The following is a 25,988-nucleotide window of genomic DNA, read 5'->3' on the forward strand; positions in this document are numbered from 1 at the left end:
CCTTTCCCCTGCTTGCAATTCCCTCTCCCTTCATATCCACCAGACCACAGGGCTTCCCATCTTCCAAACCCCTTCCTGAAACTCTGTGAAATCCACGGGACCTTCCCTGAATATTTGTTTCATAATGGCATGTGGTAAGTGTTTACTATTTTCCAGGGACCGCTCTAAGCACTGAAGTACCCACAAGCTAGTCGGATTGGACCCAGTTCCTGTCCCGCATAGGACTTCCAGTCTTAATCCTCATTTTACAGATGAGGTAGTTGAGGCAAGAAGTGAAATGAATTGCTCAAGGTCACATGGCTGACAAGCGGTGGAGGCGGCATTAGAATCCATGTCCTCTGACTCCCAGGTCCATGCTCTATCAACTGGGCTATGTTACTTCCCTGTGCTTCTCTGTCTCAGGGTGCTTAATTGTCTCAATCTGGGCCTGTGTAAAAAGTTCCCCTCCCCATCCTTATTCGTTCAATCGTATTCATTGAGCGCTTACTGTGTGCAGAGCACTGTACTAAGCGCTTGGGAAGTACAAGTTGGCAACATATAGAGAGGGTCCCTACCCAAAAGTGGACTCACAGTCCTTAATAATAATGATAACTGTAATAATAACCGTGGAATGTGATAAACGTTTATTATATGCCAGGCACTGTTCTAAGCGCTAGAGTGTATAAAACCAAATTGGGTCAGACAAGTCCCTGTCCCACATGGGCTCACAGTCTCAACCCCCATTTTACAGCTGAGGGAACTGAGAGCCAGAGAAGTGAAGAGACTTGCCCAAGGTCACATGGCAGAGAGGTAGAAGATATGGGATTAGAACCCACGACCTCTGACTCCCAAGCCCGTTCTCCGGATAGATGGATGGATGGATGGATGGATGGATGGATGGATGGATAGATGGATGGATGGATAGATGAATGGTTGGAAGGATGGATGGATGGATGGATGGATGGAAGGAAAGATGGATTTATGAGAGAGGATGGATTTGACAAGACAGATGGAGCTGCAGTCATTCTTTCTTCCCTTCTCCCATACCACCTTCCATTTTCCAACTTTCATTCCCACCCCCAGAATCATGCTAAAGAGCGTATCGTTACATTTTCATAGTCATGACTAATAATGATATCATTATCATATTTATTAAGGCGTTGTGTTCCTATATTGTTCCACTTGCTCGAGTAGAAACAAAAGAATCAGTTCAGACACGATTTCCGTCCTACAGGGGCTCAGAGCGTAAGAGGAAGAGAGATCCTTGAGAAGCAGCGTGGCTCAGTGTTAAGAGCCCGGGCTATGGAGACAGAGGTCATGGGTTCAAATCCCGGCTCCGCCAGAGGTAAGCTGTATGACTTTGGACAAGTCACTCAACTTCTCTGTGACTCAATCACCTCATCTGTAAAATGGGAATAAAGACTATGAGCCCCCCGTGGGAGAACATGATCACCTTGTAACCTCCCCCGTGCTTAGAACAGTGCTTTGTACATAGTAAACGCTTAGAAAATGCTATTATTATTATCATTATTATCCTAGGGATAATAAAATTCCCATTTTACAGATGAGGTAACTGAGGCGCAGAGAAGTTAAGTGTCTTGCCTAAAGTCACACAGCTGACAAGTGCCAGCTGTATTTATTGGATTTATTAAGACGTTGTGTTTCTAAATTGTTCCACGTGCTGGAGTAGAAACAAAAAATCAATTCAGACACAATTTCTGTCCCACAGAGACTGAGAGTGTAAGAGCAAGAGAAATTCTAGGGATGTTAAGTCACTGCCCCTAGGTCACACAGCAAGCCAGTAGCAGAGTTGACATCAGAACTTGGGACTCAATCAATCAAACATATTTATCGAGCACTTACTCTGGGCCCAGCACTGTACTAAGCACTTGGAAAAGTTCAATATAACAGAGTTGGTAAACACGTTCCCTGCCCACAGTGAGCTTATAGCTTAGAGCGATTCCCATTCTTTTAGGCCATGATACAATTTTTAAAAATATGATATTTGTTAAGCACTAGCTATGTGGCAAGCACTATTCTAAGCACAGTGGGGTAGATACAAGGTAATCGGGTTGTCTCGTGGGGTTCACAGTCTTAATCCCCATTTTACAGATGAGGTCACTGAGGCACAAGGTAACCAGAAGACAAGTGACAGTGCAGGGCTTAGAACTGCCCCCAAACAGGATTGACTGTCTGAAGAAGTACTAAGCACTTGGGAGAGTTCAGTTTACCAGAGTTGTTAAACGCATTCCCTGCCCACAGTAAGCTAACAGTCTACCGGGCCCCCTCTTCCTTTAGGCCATTATGCCTCCCCAAAACCGGATTATCAGTCCTATTTCCGTCTTGGCCGTCTCCCTCCCAGACTTTGACAATTCATCGACGTCCAGCGTTTTCTGTGAACCCTGTAGGAGAGCTAAGTATCTGGCTAGGTCCAATGGCAATTCCTTAGTTAAGTGGTGGGGTGAAATGATTTGCACAAGGAAGGAGACATTTTGTCCCAGAGCGCAGGCCGGGAGAGTGACCCTTTTAGGATCCTACACGTAGCGGCCATAATGTTCCGGTTCCTCAGGCTGTAGATGAAGGGGTTTCAGGGCGGGGAGCAGCACAGAGTAGAACACGGACAACAGCAGATCCACGATTGAGGAGGAGTCCGAGGGAGGCTTGATGTAGGCAAATACCACCGTCGAGATGAAAACAGTGACGACGGCGATGTGAGGCAGGCAGTTGGAGAAGGCTTTGGCCCGGCCCTCGACGGCCGGCATCCTCAGGATGGCCCAGAAGATGCACACGTATGAGACGATGATGAGAATGAAGCAGGTGACGCCTAGCACTGCCCCAGCGGTGACGCTCACATCGACGGCGACATGTTCCTTGGAGCAGGAGATCTTCAGCAGGGAGGGGACGTCACAGAAAAACTGCCGAACGATGTTGGACTCACGGAAGGACAGGCAGAATGACCCGGCTGAGCACATTCCTGCAAGCAGGCCCCCAGTGAGCCACAAGGTGGCCGCCATATTCCCACAGGCCAATCTATTCACGAGGACCTCGTAGCTCAGGGGGAGGCAGATAGCGGCGTAGCGGTCATAGGGCATCGCCGTGAGGACAGAATATTCTGCACCTGCAATGAAAATCACCATACAGGCCTGTGCTCCACAGCATAAGAAGGAGATTTCTCTACGGTCCATCAGGGAGTTGTGAATGGATTGGGGGACAGTGACGGAGATGTAGCAGAGATCGGCCACTGACAGGTGCCTGAGGAAGAAGTACATGGGGGTGTTGAGGCGCCGGGCGAAGGCGGTGGCAGTGACGATAAGGAGATTCCCCATCAGTGTCGCCAGGTAGACGAGGAGGAACAGAGCGGTGTGGACCAGCTGCAGCTCCCGGACCTCCGAGAATACCAGCTGGAGGAATCCCCTCACTGGAGATGTTGGGCATTTTTGGAGAGCAGCATTAACTTTCTGCAGTGGATGAGGGAAGAGCCAAAGTTAGAGTACATTGATGGGAAGACTGAATAAACTGACAAGACATTTGTTAGTGAATCTCTATGGAAAAGGACACAGTTATTGAATTCAAAATTATATTTCTTTCATATACAGCAGGGATAAGGAAAGATCCAGATTTTCACATTATTTTGGTCGATTTAAAGGGAATCCCTGAGATTGTCCCCGCTCAGACACCCCAACAGAGTTGGCAGACAGGTAACCTACCCACATGAAGGTTACAGTCTGGCGGGAGATCGTTTTCTGTCTTCGTCTTCAACCCACCCTGCTACCTGAACCTGTTCGCTGCTTCCAGTACCCAGTACTTTACGCACACACACACACACACACACACACACACACGCACACACGCACACACACACACACACAGAGCTTCGAACACAGGGAACCTGATTGCAGCAGCTCCTGTAAAGTGGAAAATGAACTCATTCAGTAATATTTATTAAGCGCTTACTGTGCCCAGAGCACTGTACTGAATTTTGGGGAGAGTACAATAGAATAATAAACAGTCATAGTCCCTGCCAGTCCCACAATGAGCGCACAGTCTAAAGGAATAACGGGTTGTAGTTGAATTGATTTCACTGGCTTCAGTGCCATCCACCTGTTCTAACTCTTCTCATTATCCACTGTCTTCAACCAACCCTTCAAAATAAACATTCTTACCGTGACTCATTTTCAACGTTTCCGCCTCCCACCTCTGGCTCCCACCTTTCCTTTGGCTTGAAAATTCACCCTTTTCAGTTCCCCAGCCCAGCGATATCCCACCCTAGAAAAACCCCTGAATTTCCACCTTCTCGAGGAGGATTTAGCCATTTCACTTCTTTCCACCGTCTGTCAGTGACCATTTCCAGACTTAATGCATTCGCAGACCCTCAGGGTATTGATGCTGAAGCTAAGGTTCATTACTCCAGATTGTAAGCTCCTTGAGGAAACATTTCTACAAACTCTTTTATATTGTATTCCTCCAAGCATTTAGTACAGTGCTCTGTACATAGTAATCGCTCAATAAATGTCTCTGATCGGTGAGGTCCTTGTGGGCAGGGAACATGACTACCAACTCTTTCATAGGTTGCTCTCCTCAGCACTCAGTTTAGTGCTCTGCACACATTAAGCACACAAAAATATAATCAACCACTAATAATAATAACGATAATATTTGTTAAGCCCTTACAATGTGGCAAGCACTATTTTAAACGTTGGGGGGGATAGAAGGTAATCGGATTGTCCCACGTGGGGCTCACAGTCTTAATCCCCATTTTGCAGATGAGGTAATGGAGGCACGCAGAAGTTAAATGACTTGCCTGAAGTCACACAGCTGACAAGTGGCAGAGCCGGGATTAGAAACCACGACCTCTGACCCCCACGTCTGCACTCTTTCCACTAAGCCACACTGCTTCTCATCCACATATCCACTGTTCCATTCTTTGCACTTCCTAGTTGTGAATGAAATTTTCCCTATCTAGCCTATTAGATTGGGAAGTCTTTGAAGGCAAGGATCAGGCCTTATACCTCTCTTTTTATTGTATTTCTTAAGCTCACATTATGTGCCTGACACTGTACTAAAATCTGCTGTGAATACATGAAGATTGCGTGGTTCACAGTCGCCGTCCCATACAGTGCTCACAGTCTCAGTCCCCATCTTACAGTTAAGGGAACTGAGGCACAGAGAAGTGAAGCAACTTGCCCCAAATCACGCAGAAGAGAAGCAGCCTGGCCCAGTGGAAAAAGCCTGAGCCTGGGTTTTAATTCCAGCTCTGCCAATCGATTGCTGTGTGACCTTGGGCAAGTCACTTACCTTCTCTGTTTCTCACTTCTTCAGATCTCCCTCGTGTTCAGTCTGTGAGCCCCATGAGATTCAGGGATTGTGTCCAACCTGATTAACTTGCCCAGTGCTTAGAACAATGTTTGACACATAGTAAGCACATAACAAATGCCATTAAGAAAATGAAAAAGTCGGGAAGCTATTATTAGAACCCAAGGCCTCTGACTCCCAGCCCACGCTCTATCCGCTTCTCTCTTGCATTCGCCCAAGATTTGTTGGGGGAAGGCCTGTGAGGAGTAATTAGTGATGAAACATCTGGCTGGTGCAGTATCAGTCATACCTTATTGTCCCTGCCCGGAGGTTGATGTCACCAAGGCCTGGGGCTGACGCCATGCAATTAATTAATTCATTCAATTGTATTTATTGAGCGCTTACTGTGTGCAGAGCGCTGTACTAAGCGCTTGAAAGCCCTAGCCTGGTAGCCACGGTAGCCGGCGTTTGGGCGGTGGATGGAGGGGGCCAGGATACTACCGTAGGGACAAATGTTTTCTCTCTGCTTGTGTACACAGTCCTGGTCCCACCTCCACCCTCGACCCCGGGTACGAACGCCTTCCCTGAGTGACCCTCATATTCACATCGGTTAGCCGGATGGTCCCTCCCTGTCCCTCCCCAACCTCGGTCACTCTCACCTGGCCAGCGTGGGGCTGGGGGACTCCTGACCCGCTGTGAACTGGTCGGGTCCCCCCTCTCTCCTCGGACTCCTGGATCTCGCGGCCACGGAGGGACGGCGAGGAGCCGTCAGCCTCTCTCTGCTTTCCCGCGGACACTGAGACACGCTTTCCAGACAGGGCCCCCGTCCCCTTAGATAAAGCCACCGCTGCCCCGAGGGGGATCCCCGGAGGACCAGATCCTGGTGACTCGTCCCCTTAGTCGTTGAATCCCCCCAAAGATGAGGATCCTGTGATGGCATGGCGTTCCCATGGCAATGGCATCCTAACGGTTTCCTCTGTTAGTGACCATCGGGGTTGACGGGTGGGCGCTTCAGCTTCTTTTTTTTTCTTCAGTGGTACCTATTAAGGGCTTCCTATGTGCCAGACACTGGACTAAGCGCTGGGATGCGATACAAGCTAATCAGTTTGGACACAGCTCCTGTCCCACATGGGGCTCACAGTATCAATCCCCCTTTTCCAGACGAGAGAACTGAAGCCTAGAGAAGTGAAGAGATTCGCCCAAGGTCCAACGGCAGAAAGATAGCAGAGCCGAGATGAGAACCCAGGTCATTATGATTACCAGATACACGCTCTATCAAATAGGCCACGTTGATTCTCTGTGTTACAACTTGTTCATGACCTCAAACATCACCTGCTTATTTCACTGGCATAGTATGTTAATTGTTAACTGCTGTCTGCGATGTCATCATCTGCTTACTTTTTGTCACTACATAGTAGTTGTTATCTGCTCACTGTGACATCATCATCTGCCTATTTTATTATTGTCATAGAATTTTAATTGTTAACTACCCTCTGTGATGCCATCGCCTACTTATATCATTGCTATTGTTTTATTGCTTCTGCATTTCAGCTGTTAACCTCCCGCTGTGCTGTCATTTATCCCGTTGACCTCACCAGGAACTATCAATTCTCTTGCTCCGAACTGCCATTCCCATTCCTCCCCTTCTTATTCTCCTCTCCCACCCAGCTTTTTCCCTCCCTTTTCCCCACCACCACCGATCCCCCTCACCCCCTACCCAGGATCCGACTGTACGACAGTTATAAGTAAGCTATCTTTCATCCTGGACTTATTCCTTTCCAGATCTCTACTCCTCCGCGCCCTAACTGAAACATGGCTGTCTCCGGACGACACGGTCTCTTCTAAGGCTCTCTCCAGTGGAGGCTTCTTCTTCTCCCACACCCCCAGACTCATCAGAAAAGGAGTAGGTGTTGGTTTCCTTCTCTCCCTCCAATGTCGCTTTCGGACTAACCCTCCTCCCTCTGCCCTTTCTTTCCCTTCCTTTGAAGCCCACGTTATTCGCCTCTACCACGCCCTCCAGATTCTTGTAGCCTTCATCTAACGCCCCCCACCCCGTGGCCCCACCTCCAACTTCTTTAACCATTTTGACCCCTTCCTCACCTTCCTTCTCTCCTTTTCCATGCCCACTCTGATCCTCGGAGACTTCAACATCCACATGGATATCCCTGGTGACTCATCTGCCGCCCGCCTTCTAATTCTCTTTGACGCTGCCAACCTCCTGCTCTAATCCACCTCGCCCACTCACCAACTTGGTCACACACTCGACCTCATCATCTCCTACTGCTGCACTTTCTCCACCTTCACCAACTCTGAAATCCCTCTCTCTGATCATAACCTCCTCACCTGCCTCCTCACTCACAGTCCTCTCCCCTGTAAATCTATATTACTTTCGCACAGAGACCTCCATTCTCTCGACCCCGTCCATCTTTCTAAGCACCTCACACCCCATCTCGCCTCCCTTTCCTCTCTACCCAATCTTGATGATCAGATTACAGCCCTCAACTCTTCCCTCTCTACTCAGCTTGACTCCCTTGCTCCCCTTTCTCTTCGCCGCTCTAGTACCACTAACCCACAGCCCTGGATCACTGCCACTGTCTACCTCCTTTGCTCTTATGCTCAAGCTGCTGAACGCTGTTGGCGGAAGTCTAAACACCATGCCAACCTCGTTCACTTCAGGTTTATCTTTTCCTGCCTTATATCTGCCCTATCCTCTGCCAGACAAAATTATTTCTCCTCCCTTGTTGACACCCATGCCCATTATACCCGTCAGCTCTTCCGTACATTTAACTCCCTTCTCAGGCCCCCTGTTCCTCCCCCTCATCCTTCCCTCACCCCCAACGATCTGGCCTCCTACTTCATTAATAAAATTAAATCCATCAGGTCTGAGCTCCCCAAAGTCACTCCCCCCCCCCCTTCTCCAACCCCCCGGCTCTCAACCCTCTCCACTACACTCCCATCCTTGCCAGCAGTGTCCTCAGATGAGATTTCCCTCCTCTCAAGTGCTACTCCGACCACCTGCACCTCTGACCCCATTCCCTCTCATTTTATGAAATCTCTCGCTCCGTCCCTTCTCCCCTCCTTAACTTCCATCTTCAACCGCTCACTCTCTACTGGTTCCTTGCCCTCTGTCTTCAAACATGCCCACGTCTATCCCATTCTAAAAAAACCCTTTCCTGACCCCACCTCATCTTCTAGTTATCGCCCTATCTCCCTACTACCATTACTTTCCAAACTCTTTGAACGATTCGTCTACACACGGTGCCTCCAATTCGTCAACGCCAACTCTCTCCTCGAACCTCCTCTAATCTGGCATCCGTCCCTTACCTTCCACGGGAGCTGCCCTCTCAAAGTCACCAATGACCTCCTGCGTGCCAGCTTCAACGACTACTACTCTATCCTAATCCTCTTCGACCTCTCAGCTGCCTTCCACACTGTAGACCACCCCCTTCACCTCAACACGATATCCAACCTTGGCTTCACAGACTCTCTCCTCTCCTGGTTCTCCTCCTATCTCTCCGGCCTTTCACTCTCAGTCTCTTTTGAGGGTTGCTCCTCCCCCTCCCATCCCCTTACTGTAGGGGTTCCTCAAGGGTCAGCTCTCGGTCCCCTTCTGTTCTCTATCTACACTCACTCATTTGGTGAACTCATTCGCTCTCACGGCTTCAACTATCATCTCTATGCTGATGACACCCAAGTCTACATCTCTGCCCCTGCTCTCTCTCCCTCCCTCCAGGCTCGTATCTCCTCCTGCCTTCAGGACATCTCCATCTGGATGTCCGCCCGCCATCTAAAACTCAACAGGTCCAAGACTGAACTCCTTATCTTCCCTCCCAAACCGTGGCCTCTCCCTGACTTTCTCATCACTGTTGTCGGCACTACCATCCTTACCGTCTCATAAGCCCGCAACCTTGGTGTCATCCTCATCCTCGACTCCTATCTCTCGTTCACCCCTCACTTCCAATCTGTCACCAAATCCTGCCGTTCTCACCTCTGCAACATCGCCAGGATCCTCCCTTTCCTCTCCATCCAACCTGCTACCCTGCTCGTTCAATCTCTCATCATATCCCGACTGGATTACTGCATCACCCTCCTCTCCGATCTCCCATCCTCCTGTCTCTCTCCACTTCAATCCGTACTTCACGCCTCTGCCCGGATCCTCTTTGCGCAAAAACGGTCTGGGCATGTTACGCCCCTCCCCAAAAATCTCCAGTGTCTACCAGTCGACCTACGCATCAGGCAAAAACTCCTCATCTTCTGCTTCAAGGACGTCCATCACCTTACCCCCTCCTACCTCGCCTCCCTTCTCTCCTTCTACAGCCCTTCCCGCACCCTCCGCTCCTCTGCTCCATATCCCCTCACTGTGCCTCGTTCTCGCCTCTCCCGCCGTCGACTCCCGGCCCACGTCATCCCCCTGGCCTGGAATACCCTCCCTCCGCACATCCGCCAAGCTAGCTCTCTTCCTCCCTTCAAAGCCCTACTGAGAGCTCACCTCCTCCAGGAGGCCTTCCCAGATTGAGCTCCCTCCTTCCTCTTCCCCTTCTCCACCTCCGTATCCTCCCCCGACTTACCTCCTTCCCCTCCCCGCAGCACCTGTATATATGTATATATGTTTGTGCATATTTATTACTCTATTTATGTGTTTATTTTTTTTGTACATACTTAGTCTATTTATTTTATTTGGTTTATATGTTTTGTTTTCCTGTCTTTCTCTCCCTTCTAGACTGTGAGCCCACTGTTGAGTAGGGACCGTCTCTATATGTTGCCAATTTGTACTTCCCAAGCGCTTAGTACAGTGCTGTGCACACAGTAAGCGCTCAATAAATACAATTGAATGAATGAATGAAACAATCAATCTATCACTTAATCAGTTGTATTTTCTGACGTCTTCTGATTGGGAATCTAGAGAGAATGACATATGACGCTAAATCCATCCTAAGCCCCTCCCCCGGGCTGGCCTGGGGAAATCAACCTGGAGAAGTAACATGAGAAGCAGTATACCTCAGTGGCAAGAGCCCGGGCTTGAAAGTCAGAGAGTGTGGGTTCTAATCTCGCCTCCGGCAAAGACGACAACCAAGAAGACCTGAGCAGCACAGACCAAGAAGGAGATGGAGTTGCAGTTGGTCAAGGAGTTGAGGACAGAGTTGGGAACCATCATGGTGATGAGGCAGAGGTCGAAGACGGACGGGTTCTTGAGGAAGAAATACATAGGGGTGTGGAGGTCCCGGTCGAGGACAGTTACGGCGATCATGAGGAGATTCCCCGTCAGGGCCGCCAGGTAGATCAGGAGGAACAGTGTGGCCTGGACCAGCTGCAGCTCCCGGACCTCTGAGAATCCCAGCAGGAGGAATCCCGACACCGTGGAGACGTTGGGCATTTTTGTGAGGCAGCATTGACTTTCTGCAATGGATGAGGGAAGAGCCAAAGATAGAGTCAATTGATGGGATGAGTGAAGAAACTGACAGGACACTTAATGGTGATTCTCTATGGAAAGGAGAGAATTATTGAATTCAAAATGATCTTTGAGTTTACCGTGGAGACACTAACAATTCTGGAGAATGATGTCGACTCCCTGCACAGGAAGCGGGAGGGAAGACTTCAATTTAGAAACGTTGAGGTTGGGGGTGAAGGAATAGGACTAAATCAATCAATTCTACTTATTGAGTACCTACATAGGACACAGTATTAGTACAGATAATCACTGCCTCCAGGGAGCTTCCATTCTATTGGAAGCACTAAGCTTCGAACTGTATAGAAGCAGGGTGCTATTGGGAAAACCACAGTCCTGGAAGTCAGAGGACCTGGGTTCTAATCCCACCTCTACCAGTTCTCCGCAGCAAAGCCATGGGAAAGTGACTTAATTTCTCAACGTCTCAGTTTTCTCAAAAGTAAAATGAGGATTCGATACCCGTTTCCCTCCTACTTAGTCTGTGAATCCTTCGTGGCACACGGACCTGTGTATACCAGGTTGCCCTGGATCTCTCCCAGCACTTAATAGTTGGCTTGGCACGTAGGAAGCACTTAATCAATATCGAGAGAATTATTTTGGGTTGAGGAGGCCGAAACTAAAATGAATAGCAGAGGTCAGAGAACATAAAAATACGTTCATGACTGTTGTGACATTTTTTTGCTGATTCTAGTGTCGAACAAGAAGTGCCTTTGCATTCATTCTTTCATTCATTCAATCGCATTTTCTGAGCGCTTAATATGTGCAGAGCACTGTACTAAGCGCTTGGGAAGTACACATAAATTCATCCACATAGTGGAGAAAGAACAGGCCTGGTAATCAATCAGTCGATCAAACAATCGTATTTATTGAGTGCTTACTGTGTGCAGAGCACTGTACTAAGAGCTTGGGAAGTACAAGTAGGCAACATATATAGGCAGTCCCTACCCAACAGTGGGCTCGCAGTCTAGAAGGGGGAGACAGAGAACAAAACCAAACACATTAGCAAAATAAAATGAATAGAATAGATATGTACAAGTAAAATAAATAAATAAATAAATACAGTAATGAATATGTACAAACATATATACATATATACAGGTGCTGTGGGGAAGGGAAGGAGGTAAAACGCGGGGGATGGAGAAGGGGACGAGGGGGAGAGGAAGGAGGGTGCCCAGTCTGGGAAGGCCTCCTGGTAGACAGAAGGACCTAGATTCTAATCCTGTCTCCGCCCCTTGTCCGCTGTATGGCCTGGGGACAGTCACTTACATTCTCTGTGCCTCAGTTACCTCATCTGTAAATTGGGGATTATGATTGAAAGCACGATGAGGGGCGTGGACTATTTCCAACCTGATTAGCGTGTATCCACCCCAGTACCTGGCATGTAACATGCACTTAACGATACCATAAAACAAACAGCAAAAATAAAACCACGTATACATCAAACTGATTCCATTTGCTCAATGTCTCCATTCCCACTTGAACTCACACAAACACAAGCATACTTCATCATTAATCTAGTCCTTTCCTAAAGCAACGCTTAGCCTACATCTCTCCTCTCCTCAGCCTAGTCCCGTGACAAGTTGTGTCTTTTCACAAGGAACAAAAACTCACAATCAGCTTGAAGGCTTTCCGCCTTATGATTGCACTTCATCCCCTTTCCATCGTTCAACTTGTCTTCTCAGCTCTGAAAGCAACTTTCTAGTTGTCACCCATCATCGACTGTCCCGTTTCCATCCTAGCCTGGAACTCCCTCTCTTATCGGCCCAAAATCAGAGAGAGCACAGTTCTTTCCGAATTCTGAGCACTGCTAAAATCCCCCCCTCCTCCAAATAGCTTCCTCGATTCATTTCCCAGCCCTCTAAACCCACGTCACCTAACTCAAGGGCGAATCAACTCATTTCCATCTTCATTTAGTGGATAAAGCATGGGCCCAGGAATTCTCTTCTTCACTGTGAGCCCCTTGAGGGGAGCATACACATGTCCCAGCTCTGTTCTATTGTACTCTCCCAAGCATAGCTTAGTGGGAGTCAGAGGACTTGGGATCTAATTCTGCCTCTGTCCCTTTGCTGCTGTGGGACCTTGGACAAGTCGCTTCACTTCTCCGGGCCTCAGTTTCCTCATCTGTAAAATGGCCCCCGTTAATTGCATATTCATCTTTCCATTCTTTCTTTCCTTCTAGAAGGGCCAGGGAATGTGGCTATAATGGTGTTCTAAAGAGCAAAGAGCATGGGCTCGGGAATCAGTAGGAGTCAGAAGGACCTGGGTTCTAATTCCGGCTCCATCTCATGTCTGCTCCGAGACCATGGGCAAGTTATTCAACTTCTCTGAGCCACAGTTACCTCATTCGTAAAATGGGGGTTAAGACTATGAGCCCTATGTGGAACAAGGACTGTATCCAACGTGCTTAACGAGTATCTACCCCAGCGCTTAGGACAGTGCTTGGGGCAAAGTAAGAGCTTAGCAAGTACTACCCTCATTATTATTGCCCTCCAAGTGCTTAGTGCACACAATAAGCGCTCAATCATTATGATTCAAGATTAATTGATCGATAATAAATTATACCGTCAACCTAGCCCATTAGGCTGGAAAGTTCTTGAAGGCAGGGATTCTAACCTTTCCCACTATTGGTCTTCTCCCAAATTTGAGAAGAACTCTTACAGGGAGGATTTGCTGATAGTGCAGTGGTTGTCCAAAGCTGGCCATGCTCTAACAGCCCTGCCTGTCATTGACCCTCTGCAAGGGATTCTGGGACCCACTGAAGGCCATAGTGACTGTCCACCGTGCTGACACTGTCCTGGAGCACTGTAGCCCGGCGTCTAGTTGGCAAGCTAGCGAGGTGTTAGGAGGAAGGAAGAGAGGGGTGTGAAGGTTGGGGGTTACTGAACTGGGTTACTGAACCGTCCCCTCCTGCTAGCATACGTGCCCCGCTGGGCGCCGCAGCCCTGGTCTGTACCCAAACTTCGGCCCCAGACTGGCTCCATCTCTTCCATCCTCATCCTCGCCCTCCCCCGAGCCTCCATCCCACTCACCCCCAGTCACTCTCAGTGGGGCAGCGTGGGGCTGGGGGCTGCTGACCTCTGCAGGGCTGGGCTGGTCCCTTCTGTCCCCTCAAGCTCATGGGTTCTGACAGCCAGGAAGGAGCAGTGAGGAGCCCTCTGTCCCTCTCTACTTCAGACAAAGAGAAGCTCTCAAGACGGGCCCTTGTCACAGTAGATAAAGCAGGAGCTTTATCCTTGGAGGTTGGCTCGAGGCCCTGCCGATGGCACCTCCTGACGTGAACGAGCGAAACACCCTTTGTTCACATGGTTCCCGAGGCTCCTGGGAGACGAGGGCCCGGTTCCTGCAGCATCAGTGCTGGTGCCGGCCCCCAGGATTCCCATGGAAACAGTGGCATCTGCATCCCAGCGTCCCAACGGCTCTTGTTTTCACCAACAGTCTTAGGCACTGTGAATGGTTTCACCTTTGTCTAACTCACAACCTGAGACACTCAATTTGTCAGTCAATCAGCCCACCGTAACTGTTTCCTCTGGCCTTTGGGAAGCGCTTATTATATGTCAGGCACGATACAAAGTGCTGGATAGATACAAGCTAATTCATTCATTCATTCATTCAATCGCATTTATTGAGCACTTACTGTGTGCAGAGCACTGTACTAAGCGCTTGAGAAGTACAAGCTAATCAGATTGAACCGAGTCCACGTGCCCCGTATGGCTCACATCACAATCACCATTTTAAAGATGAGGGAACTGAGCCCCGGAGAAGTGAAGTGACTTGCCCAAGATCACACAGCAGGCGAGTGGGGAAGCCGGGATTAGAACCCAGGTCCTTCCGTATTCTATCCACTAGGCCTCACTGCTTCTGTTGGCTTTCTGAGATCAAGATTCCCGGTCTCTTTACCGGAGCGGGACTTAATTGGAGTGGAGGCCAGGCCGTTTCCCTGGGAATCTATGGAAAATCTATGTTGGAACCAAGTGATTCCTTTTTCCAGATTGCACTTTTCTTCGGGTCGCTCTGAATAATAACAAATGGGCAGACGACTGGAAAGGTGAACCCTAACACCCTTTGCCAGTTCACCAGCAGAGGAGATTTTTCTTTTACGTTGAATATAACACTCAGCATGATGGACGGTCGCACATAAAAGAGGCCATAGAGGGCCACCAGGGCTACCACCCTCTTGGCCGCCCTGACCCCTGGCATCGTCCCGGGGGAGCGTCCGGGGCGATGGAGGTGGCGGGCCCATGTGTGGTTGTCTGTACCGGATAAACACCAAGTAGCGGCTGGGATTAGAACAAAGGTCCTTCTGAGTCCCAGGCCCAGGTTCTAATCTGCTATGTGACCTTGGGAAAGTCTCTTCACTTCTCTGGGCCTCGGTTATCTCATCTGGAAAATGGGGATGAAGACTGTGAGCCCCATTTGGGACAACCTGATTAACTTGCATCTACCCAGCGCTTAGAACAGTGCTTGGCACATAGTAAGCGCTTAACAAGTATCAAAATCATTAAATTATTACTCTTATTATTCATCTGCATCTTTTTGCTGGACCTCCATCTTTCTGAGCCACGCTGCTTCTTATGGTACATAGGTACTATGTACTTCCCTTAGGTACATAGTAGAAGTCGTAATTGCATTCATTAAGTGCTTACTGTGTGCAGAGCACTGTACTAAGCGCTTAGTGGAGTGCTCTGCACATAGTAGGAGCTCAATGAATATGACTGAATGAAGACTTGTACTTCCCAAGCGTTTAGTACAGTGCTCTGCACACAGTAAGTGCTCAATACATACGATTGAATAAATGAATGAACAAGTGTGGCTCATTGGAAAGAGCCCGGTCTTGGGAGTCAGAGTTCGTGTGTTCTAATCCCGGATCTGCCAACAGTCAGCTGTGTGACTTTGGGCAAGTCAATTCACTTCTCTGGCCTCAGTTACCTCATCTGGAAAATGGGGAATAAGAGTGTGAGCCCCCCGTGGAACAACGTGATCACCTTGTATCCCCCCCCCCCCCGGCGCTTAGAACAGTGCTTGGCACATAGTAAGCGCTTAACAAATGTTATTATTATTATTATCATCATCATAAATGATAGGAGAAAGTACACGGGTTGGGAATTAAACACAGTCCCTGTCCCTCATGCAAATTACAATCTGAAAGTGGACAGAAATCACATCTACCAATTCTGTTGTATCGAATGCTCCCTAGCGCTTAGTACAGTGCTCTGCGTCATCGTCATCATCATCATCAATGGTATTTGTTGAGTGCGGACCATGTGCAGAGCACTGTACTAAGCACTTAATTCCTTAATAGATACCATTTATTGATTGGTAGTTGTCCTTCATCCTCGAATAAGATTCCACAACAATAAGAAGAATATAAGAACAGGAATAATAACCGGCCCCGTCTGTCCGGTCCGGCCCCGTCTGTCCGTCCGGCCCGGCCCCCGTCCGTCCGTCCGTCCTCCCTCCCCGTCAGCGGCCCCGGCCAGAAGATCTTCTGAAGATTGATGTCTGTTTCCTTCATTTCTTCTGTGTGGGTGTCACTTTGCATAAACGTGGCACAGCTCCAGCCGGGCGGTCCAGATGAAAAAGAAAAACTACAGCTCTAAAAGATTTATTATCAAGAATAGACTTGGATGAACTAATGAAAAAAGATGAGCCACCTCTTGAGTTTCCTGATTCTCTTGAATGATTTGAATATGCTTTTAATGAAAAGGGGCAATTAAGACACGTAAAAATTGGGGAGCCGTTTGTTTTTAACTACCGGGAAGACTTGCACAGATGGAATCAGAAGAGACATAAGGCTCTTGGAGAGATAATCACAAAATGTGTGTATGAGCTCCTGGAAAAGGAATGCAGTTTGAAAAAGATCTCTCTCCCAGCAGATGCTACTGAGAGTGAGCCAAAGAGTTTTATCTTCATGCGCAAGGACGCAACGACAAACCCAGACAAGCTGATGATTTTAATCCACGGTAGTGGAGTTGTCAGGGCAGGTCAATGGGCTAGAAGGCTCATTATAAATGAAGATTTGGACAGTGGCACACCAATACCATATATTAAGAGAGCTATGGATGTAAGTGAAATCATCTATTTTTTACCTTCAGTAACAGTATTTGTAAGATGTTAGAAATGCCTCTACTTACTTTTCACTCATTTGACATAAAATGTTTTCATCATTTTATTATTTCACCAAGTGCAACCGAATTCTTTTCAAATTGTACAGTTTTATTTACAAGCATGGAAAATTTACCTGCAATATCAAGTGTTTAAACGGGAAGAGTGAGATTCCATGAAAGGAAGGTGAAATGCTAGAATGACCTAATGTCTAGAAATGAATGCTGTGAATTTCCCTTCCTCTCCCCCTCGTCCCCCTCTCCATCCCCCCATCTTACCTCCTTCCCTTCCCCACAGCACCTGTATATATGTATATATGTTTGGACATATTTATTACTCTATTTATTTATTTATTTTACTTGTACATATCTATTCTATTTATTTTATTTTGTTAGTATGTTTGGTTTTGTTCTCTGTCTCCCCCTTTTAGACTGTGAGCCCACTGTTGGGTAGGGACTGTCTCTATATGTTGCCACCTTGTACTTCGCAAGCGCTTAGTACAGTGCTCTGCACACAGTAAGCGCTCAATAAATACGATTGATTGATTGATTGATAGTAAGTGCTTAACAAATGCCATAATAATGGAGTAGTGAGTGCTTAACAAATGCCACAATAATAATAATTGCTTAACAATTGCCATAATAATAATAGTAATATAGTGAGTGCTTAACAAATACCACAACAATAATAATATAGTAAGTGCTTAACATATGCCATAATAATAATATAATGCGTGCTTAACAAATACTGTAATAATAATATAGTAAATACTTAACAAATGCCACAATAAAAATATGGTGAGTGCTTAACAAATGCCATAATAAGAATATAATAAGAGCTTAACAAATGCCATGATAATAATATAGTGAGTGCTTAACAAATACCACAATAATAATAATATATTAAGTGCTTAACATATGCTATAATGATAATATAGTGCGTGCTTAATAAATATCATCATAATAATATAGTAAATGCTTAACAATTGTCACAATAATGATATAGTGAGTGATTAATAAATACCATAATAATAATAATAATAATAATAATAGTAATAATAATAACATTTGTTAAGCGCTTACTATGTGCAAAGCACTGTTCTAAGCCCTGGGGAGGATACAAGGTGATCAGGTTGTCCCACATGGGGCTCACAGTCTTCATCCCCATTTGACAGATGAGGGAACTGAAGCCCAGAGAGATGAAATGACTTGCCCAAGGTCACACAGCTGACAAGTGGCAGAGCCGGGATTAGAACTCACGACCTGTGACTCCCAAGCCCGGGCCCTTTCCACTGAGCCATGCTGCTTCTCAATATAGTGAGTGCTTAACAAAAACAGTAATAAAAAATAGCGCTTAACAAATGCCATAGTAATACTATAGTGAGTTCTTAACAAATACCATAATAATAATATAGTAAGTGCTTAACAAGTACTGAAATAATGATATAGTGAGTGCTTAACAAATCCCATAATAATAATATAGTGATTGTTTAGCAAATCCCATAAGATAGTGAGCGCTTAACAAATACCACAATAATAATGTAGTAAGTGCTTAACAAATGCCATAATAAGGATATAATGAGTGTTTAACAAATGCCACAATAATAATAATAGTATAGTGAGTTCTTAACAAGTACCACAACAATAAAAATAATATAGTAAGTTCTTAACATATGCCATAATAATAATATAATGCGCGCTTAACAAATACCGTAATAATAATGTAGTAAATGCTTAACAAATGCCGCAATAATAATGTAGCGAGTGCTTAATAAATGTCATAATAATAATGCAGTGATGGCTTAACGAATGCCATAATAATAATATATAAAATGCTTAACAAATGCCATAATAATAATATACAGCGTGCTTAACAAATACCATAATAATAATATAGCAAGTGTTTAACAAATGCCATAATAATAATAGTATGATTGCTTAACAAATCCCATAGTAATAATAATATAGCGTGTTTCATAAATTCCATAAAATAGTGAGTGCTTAACGAATACCATAATAATAATAATAATAATAATAATGTAGTAAGTGCTTAACAAATGCCAGTCAGAATTTAAACACATGACCTCTGACTCCAAAGCCCGGGCTCTTACCACTGAACCACGCTGCTTCTCAAGGATCTCTCTTCCTCTTATGCTCTGAGCCCCTGTGGGACAGAAATTGTGTCTGAACTGATTCTCTTGTTTCTACTCCAGCAAGTGGAACAATTTAGGCACACGGCTGCTTAATAAATACAAAAATGATATCATTATTAGTAATGACTGAAAATGTAACGATAATCTCTTTAGTATGATTCTGGGGATGGGAATGAAAGTTGGAAAATGGGAGATGGTATGGGAGAAGGTAAGAAAGGTTTACTGCAGCTCCATCTGTCTTGTTAAATCCATCCTCTCTCATCAATCCATATTTCCTATCTTCCATCCATAGATCCATCCTTCCAACTATTCATCTATCCATCCATTCATCCATTTATCCAGAGTGTGGGCTTGGCAGTCAGAGGTCTCGGGTTCTGCTACTTGTCTGCCATGTGACCTCTTAGCTTCTCTGGGCCTCAGTTCCCTCAGCTGTAAAACGGGGGTTAAGATTGTGAGCCAATGTGGGACAGGGACTTGTCTCATCCAATTTGCTTGTATCCACTCCAGCGTTTGTACAGTTCCTGGCACATAATAAACGCTTATTAAATACCACGATTACTATTATTGTTATCATTATTATTAAGAAACGGGAGGGGAGCTTTTTACACAGGCCCAGGCTGAGACAATTATGCACCCTGAGACAGGGAAGCAGCATAGCCTAATTGATAGAGCATGGACCTGGGAGTCATAGGACCTGGCTTCAAATTCGGTTTGTCTGCCATGTGACCTTGGGCAAGTCATTTCACTTCTTGTCTCAACTACTTCATCAGTTAAATGGGTATTAAGACTGGAAGTCCTATGCGGGATAGGGACTGGGTCCAAGCCGACTAGCTTGTTAGTACTTAAGTGCTTAGAAAGGTCCCTGGAAAATAATAAACAATTACCATATACCATTATGAAAAAAATAATCAGGGAAGGTCCCGTGGATTTCACAGAGCTTCAGGAAGGAGTTTGGAAAATGGGAAGCCCTGTGGTCTGGTGGATATGAAGGGAGAGGGAATTGCAATCAGGGGAAAGGTAGTGAGGTAGGAGTCTGAGTCGGGGTAGTTGGGAACGAGGCACAGTGAGAGGGTGAGCTTGGGAAGAATGGAGACTGCAGATATGAATTCAGTAGGGGAAAATAATGCGCATTAATCAATCAATCATATGTATTGAGCGCTTACTATGCGCAGACCTTGGTAATAAAGGCTTGAGAGACTACGATATAACAATATAACAGGGTTGGTAGCCAAATTCCCTGGCCATAATGAGATTACAGGTTAGAGGGGAATGTCTAAATTGGATTGCTGCAGATTTCAGATGGTCCCAAGCCCTGGCATGGCATGAAGCTCCAAACCTCAGAGCTTAACCAGAATGCTATTATTAATCACAGAAAGGGAATGATGATTATTCTGTTAATGTTGACCTAGTAAGGAGTCCCAGAGGGGGAACCACATGGGAATGGGCAGTTATTTAAGTTGTGGGGGCCGGGACAACAGGGAGCGCACGATCCCGGCCTTCCAAGATTCCCGGACGGTCGGCCGTCTCAGCGGAGCCCCGGTCCCGTCCTTCCACGGGGAATACCCCAGGAAATTACCCGGCCACCGTCTGAGGGAACGGCGCAGCCAGCCGGAGAGCCTAGAGGGGGAGGGAGTATCCTGACAGCTCTCCCCCCTCGCTCAGATATTCCTGTCACTGCCGCCAGCATCCAGGACCGACGAGATGGAGTGAGCATCTCTCTCAGCAGAGTTCGAGGTTCCCTAGCCGAGGATGGGCCCGGTGAGTCCGGAGAGGAGCAGGGGAAAGGTGAGGGAAATGTCAATAGGGAACTAGGATGACCAGGGAGATAGTCGCAATTTCTCTAAATTAGAAGCAGTGTCGCTTACTCTTTCCAGTAAGAGCACGGGCCCGGGAGTCAAGAGGAACTGGGTTCTAATTCATTCATTCAATAGAATTTATTGAGTGCTTACTGTGTTTAGAGCACTGTATAAGCGATTGGAAAGTACAATTCGACAACAGATAGAGACAATCCTTACCCAACAACGGGCTCACAGTCTAGAAAGGGTAGACAGACAACAAAACAAAGCAAATATACCGGTATCAATAGCATCAAAACATATAATTGGGATTATAGATATATGCACATCATTAACAAAATAAATCGAGTAATAAATATGTAGAAATATACACAAGTGCTATGGGGAAGAGAAGGGGGTAGAGCAGAGGGAAGGGAGGAGCAGAGGAAAAAAGGGAGCTCAGTCTGGGAAGGCCTCCTGAAGAGGTGATCTCTCAGTAGGGCTTTGAACAGTGGAAGAGAACTTGTTTGGCAGATGTGAGGAGGAAAGGTGTTCTAGGCCAGAGGTAGGACGTGGGCCAGGGGTCGACGGCGTGACAGGGGAGAACGAGCCCAGTTAGGAAGTTAGCAGCATAGGAGCAGAGTGTGCCGGCTGGGCTGGAGAAGGAGAGAAGGGAGGTGAGGTAGGAGGGGACAAAGGGATGGAGAGCTTTGAAGCTCATAGTGAAGAACTTTTGCTTCCTGCGAAGGTTGATAGGCAACCACTGGAGATTCGTGAGGAGGGGAGTGACATACCCAGAGCGTTTCTGTAGAAAGATAATCCAGGCAGCGGAGTGAAGTATAGACTGAAGTTGGGAGAGACAGGAGGGTGGGAGATCAGAAAGGAGGCCTATCATGTCGGGATAGGATGAAAGATTGAATCAATAAGATATTGGTTTGGATGGAGAGGAAAGGCATATCTTGGCAATGTTGCAGAGGTGAGACCGGCAGGTTGTGGTGACAGATTGGATCTGTGGGGTTAATGAGAGAGTGGAGTCAAGGAGGACACCAAGGCTACCGGTTTGTGAGACCGGAAGGATGGTATTGCCATCCACAGTGAAGGGAAAGTCAGGGAGAGGAGAGGGTTAGGGAAAGAAGATGAGGAGCTCAGTCTTGGATATGTTGAGTTTTAGGTGGCGGACGGACATCTAGGTGGATATGTCCTGAAGGCAGGAGGAGATAGGAGCCTGGAGGGAGGGAGAGAGACCAGGGGAGGAGATGTAGATATAGAGATGATACTTGAAGCCACGGGAGCGAATGAGGTCACCAAGGGAGTGAATATAGATGGAGAACAGAAAGGGACCGAAAACTGACCCTTTAGAGGATGGGATGGGGAGGAGGAGTCCGCGAGGGAGACCGAGACTGAACGTTCAGAGAGATAAGAGGAGAACCAGGAGAGGACGGATTCTGTGAAGCTAAGGTTGGGTAACATGTTGAGGAGAAGGGGATGGTCCACAGTGTTAAAGGCAGCTGAGAGTTCGAGGAGGATTAGGATAGAGTAGGACCCATTGGAGTTAGCAAGAAGGAGGTCATTGGTGACCTTTGAGAGGGCAGTTTTGGTGGAGTGGAGTTGGCGGAACCCCGATTGCGGGGAGCCCAGGAGAGAGTTGGAGTTGATGCATTCGAGGCAGCGAGTGCAGACGACTTGCTTTAGGAGTTTGGAAAGGAAGGGTAGGAGGGAGATAGGGTGTTAACTGGAAGGGGCAGTGGGGTCGAGAGAGTATCTTTTTGGATGGGGGATACGTGGGCATGTTTGAAGGCAGAGGGGAAGTACTCTATCCACTTTATCACGCCATAACAGAAACATTCCCTGCCCCTTCTAGAAGAAAGGAAATGAATGGAAAGATGACTATGCAATTATTGCATGCCATTTTACAGATGAGGAAACTAAGGACCAGAGAAGTGAAGCGACTTGCCCAAGGTTCCACAGCAGCAAAGGGACACAGGCAGGAATAGGACCCAAGTCCTCTGACTCCCATTAAGTTATGCTTGGGAGAGTACAATAGAACAGAGCGGGTACATGTGCATGCTCCCCTCAAGGAGATCACAGCCAAGAAGAGAACTCGTGGGTCCATGCTTTTTCCACTAAATGAGGATGGACTTGAGTTGATTCACGCTTGAGTTAATTGAAGTGGGTTTAGAGGGCTGGGAAATAAATCGGGGTAGCTTGTTGGAGATGGGGGGATTTTAGCAGTAAAGAATTCAGAAAGAACTGTGTTCTCTCTGATTTTGAGCTGATAAGAGAAGGAGTTCCAGGCTAGGATGGAATCGGGAGAGTCGATCGTGAGTAAAAACAAGACTGTACGCTCTTTGTGGGCAGGGACTGTGTCTGTTAATTATTCTATTTTACTCTCCCCAACATTTAGTACAGTGCTCTGCACACAGTAAGCGCTTAATAAATATTACTGAACGAATTCATTTTCCACTTTAAAGGACCTGCTGAAAACAGCTTCCCTGTGCTAGAAGTAGAGTGTGTGTGTGTGTGTGTGTGTGTGTGCGCGCGCGCGCGCCTACGCAAAGTATTGGGTATTGGAAGCAGTGAACAAGGTCAGGCAGCGGGGAGGGTTAAAGACAAGATAGAAAAGATCTCCCTCCAGACTGTAAATTCCATGTGGGTAGGGAACCTGTCTGCCAACTCTACTGGGGTGTCTGAGGGGGGACAATCTCAGGGATTCCCGTTAAAACGACAAAAATAATGTGAAAATCTGGATCTTTCCTTATCCCTGCTGGATATGAAACTCAAAGATCATTTTGAATTCAGTATCTGTCTCCTTTCCATAGTGAATCACCAACAAATGTCTTGTAAGTTTCTTCACTCTTCCCATCAATGGATCGTGACTTTGGCTCTTCCCTGATCCACTGCAGAAAGTCAATACTGCTTCCTAAAAATGCCCAACATCTCCATGGTGAGGGAATTCCTCCTGCTGGGATTCTCGGAGGTCCGGGAGTTGCAGCTGGACCACTCCGCTCTTTTCCTCCTGGTCTACCTGGAGGCCGTGACGGGGAATCTCCTCATCGTCGCCTCCACTGCCTTCGACCGGCGCCTCCACATCCCAGTGTACTTCTTCCTCAGGAACCTTTCCGTCCTCGACCTCTGCTACATCTCCGTCACCGTCCCCAAATCCATCCACAACTCTGTGACAGAACATAGATCCATTTCCTTCTTGGGCTGTGCCATCTAGGTCTTCTCGGTAGTCCTGTCTGCCGGGTCCAAGCTGTTCCTCCTCACGGCGATGTCCTACTACCGCTATGCCGTCATCTGCCTCTCCCTGATCTACGAGGTCGTCATGAACAGAGGAGCCTGTGGGAAGATGGCAGCCGCTTTGTGGCTCACTGGGGGCCTGGTTGCAGTAATGTGTTCAGCTGGGACGTTCTCCCTGTCCTTCCGTGCGTCCAACATCGTCCAGCAGTTTTTCTGTGACGTCCCCTCCCTGCTGAAGATCTCATGCTCCAAGGACCACGTCGCCGTCGACGTGAGCGTCACCACTGCGGTAGTGTTGGTGTCGCCTGCTTCATGCTCATCATCGTCTCGTACGTGCATATCTTCCGGGCCGTGCTGAGGTTGCCGGCCGCCGAGGGCCGGGCCAAAGCCTTCTCCACCTGCCTGCCCCACCTCGCCGTCGTCACTATTTTCGTCTCGGCGGCGGTATTTGCCAACTTCAATCCACCCTCGGACTCCTCCTCGTTCGTGGATCAGATGGTGTCCGTGTTCTACTCTCTGGTGCCCCCCACCCTGAACCCCCTCATCTACAGCCTGAGGAACCGGGACGTGAAGGCCGCCATGGGCAGGATACTAAAAGGGTCACTCGCCCGGCCTCTGCTCTGGGAGAAAATGTCTCCTTCCTTGTGCAAATTCTCTCACCCCACCACTTAACCAAGGAATTGCTCTTGGACCTAGCCAGATACTTAGCTGTCCTACAGGGTTCACAGAAAACGCTGGACGCCGATGAATTGTCAAAGTCTGGGAGGGAGGAGGCCAAGACGGAAGTAGGACTGACAATCCAGTTTTTGGGGAGGCATATCCAGTTTTGGGGAGGCATCATGGTCTAAAGAAAGGGGAGGCCCTGTAGACTGTTAGCTCACTGTGGGCTGGGAATGCGTTTAAAAACACTAGTAAACTGAATCCTCCCAAGTGCTTAGTACTACCTCAAACTGATATCATTATTAGTAATGACTATGAAAATATGACAATACGCTCTCCCAAGTGCTTAGTACTTCTTCAAACAGTCAATCCTCTTTGGGGGCGGTTCTAAACACTGCTCTGTCACTTGTCTTCTGGGTGACCTTGGGTGAGCCACTTAACGTCTCCGTGCCTCAGTGACCACATCTGTAAAATGGGGATTAAGACTGTGAACCCCAAATGGGATAACCCAATGACCTTGTAACTACCCAACTCACCCTTGATAAATACAATAATGATATCTTTATTAGCAATGACTATGAAAATATAATGATATGCTCTTCGACATGACTCTGGGGATGGGTATGAAAGTTGGAAAATTGGAAGAGGTATGTGAGAAGGGAATAAAGGATGACTGAACCTCTCTCATCAATCCATTTTTCCTTCTTTCCATCCATCCATTCATCTAACCATTCATCTGTTCATCCATCCATCCATCCATCCATCTCATTTCTGCTACTTGTCCGCTCTATTACCTGGGGCAAGTCACTTCACTTCTCTGTGCCTCAGTTCCCTCATCTGTAAAATGGGGATTGAGACTGTGAGCACCATATGGGACAGGGACTGTGTCCGACCTGATTACCTTGTATCTACTCCAGCATTTAGAACAGTGCTTGGCACAGAGTTAAACACATAACGAAGACCATAGCTATTGTTATTAGTATTATCAATGATATTTATTGACCACATATTGGGTGAAAAGTAGTGCATTAAGGTCTCAGGAGCGGTGAAAAGAAATAAAATTGCATTGTTCCTGCTCTCCAGGAGATTATGATCTAATGGGGGGAGATAGACACAGTAAAGTAAGTAGAGGATGAAAAAGAGAAGGGAAAGATGAGAAAGAGCATGAACGCTTGATTCGAGAGTACCGTTTATATGGCCAGTATGAACAGTTCTTCAATGGATTTATAATCAGGACAAACCAGAAGAAGCAGCATCGCCTAGTGGGTAGAGCGCTAGCCTGGGATTCAAATGGGCATGGGTTCTGATCCCGGTTCCATCACATGTCTTCTGTGTGACCTTG

The 25,988-nt window shown here is 47.1% G+C and overlaps 1 pseudogene; it reads left to right on the plus strand.

The window, feature by feature from the left end:
- Positions 1 to 20,720: 20,720 nt before the first annotated feature.
- Positions 20,721 to 24,514, plus strand: LOC119923916 (annotated as a pseudogene).
- Positions 24,515 to 25,988: the final 1,474 nt, after the last annotated feature.

The sequence above is a fragment of the Tachyglossus aculeatus genome, unplaced genomic scaffold (genome assembly GCF_015852505.1).
Source record: "Tachyglossus aculeatus isolate mTacAcu1 unplaced genomic scaffold, mTacAcu1.pri scaffold_67_arrow_ctg2, whole genome shotgun sequence".
NCBI classification, from domain to species: domain Eukaryota; kingdom Metazoa; phylum Chordata; class Mammalia; order Monotremata; family Tachyglossidae; genus Tachyglossus; species Tachyglossus aculeatus.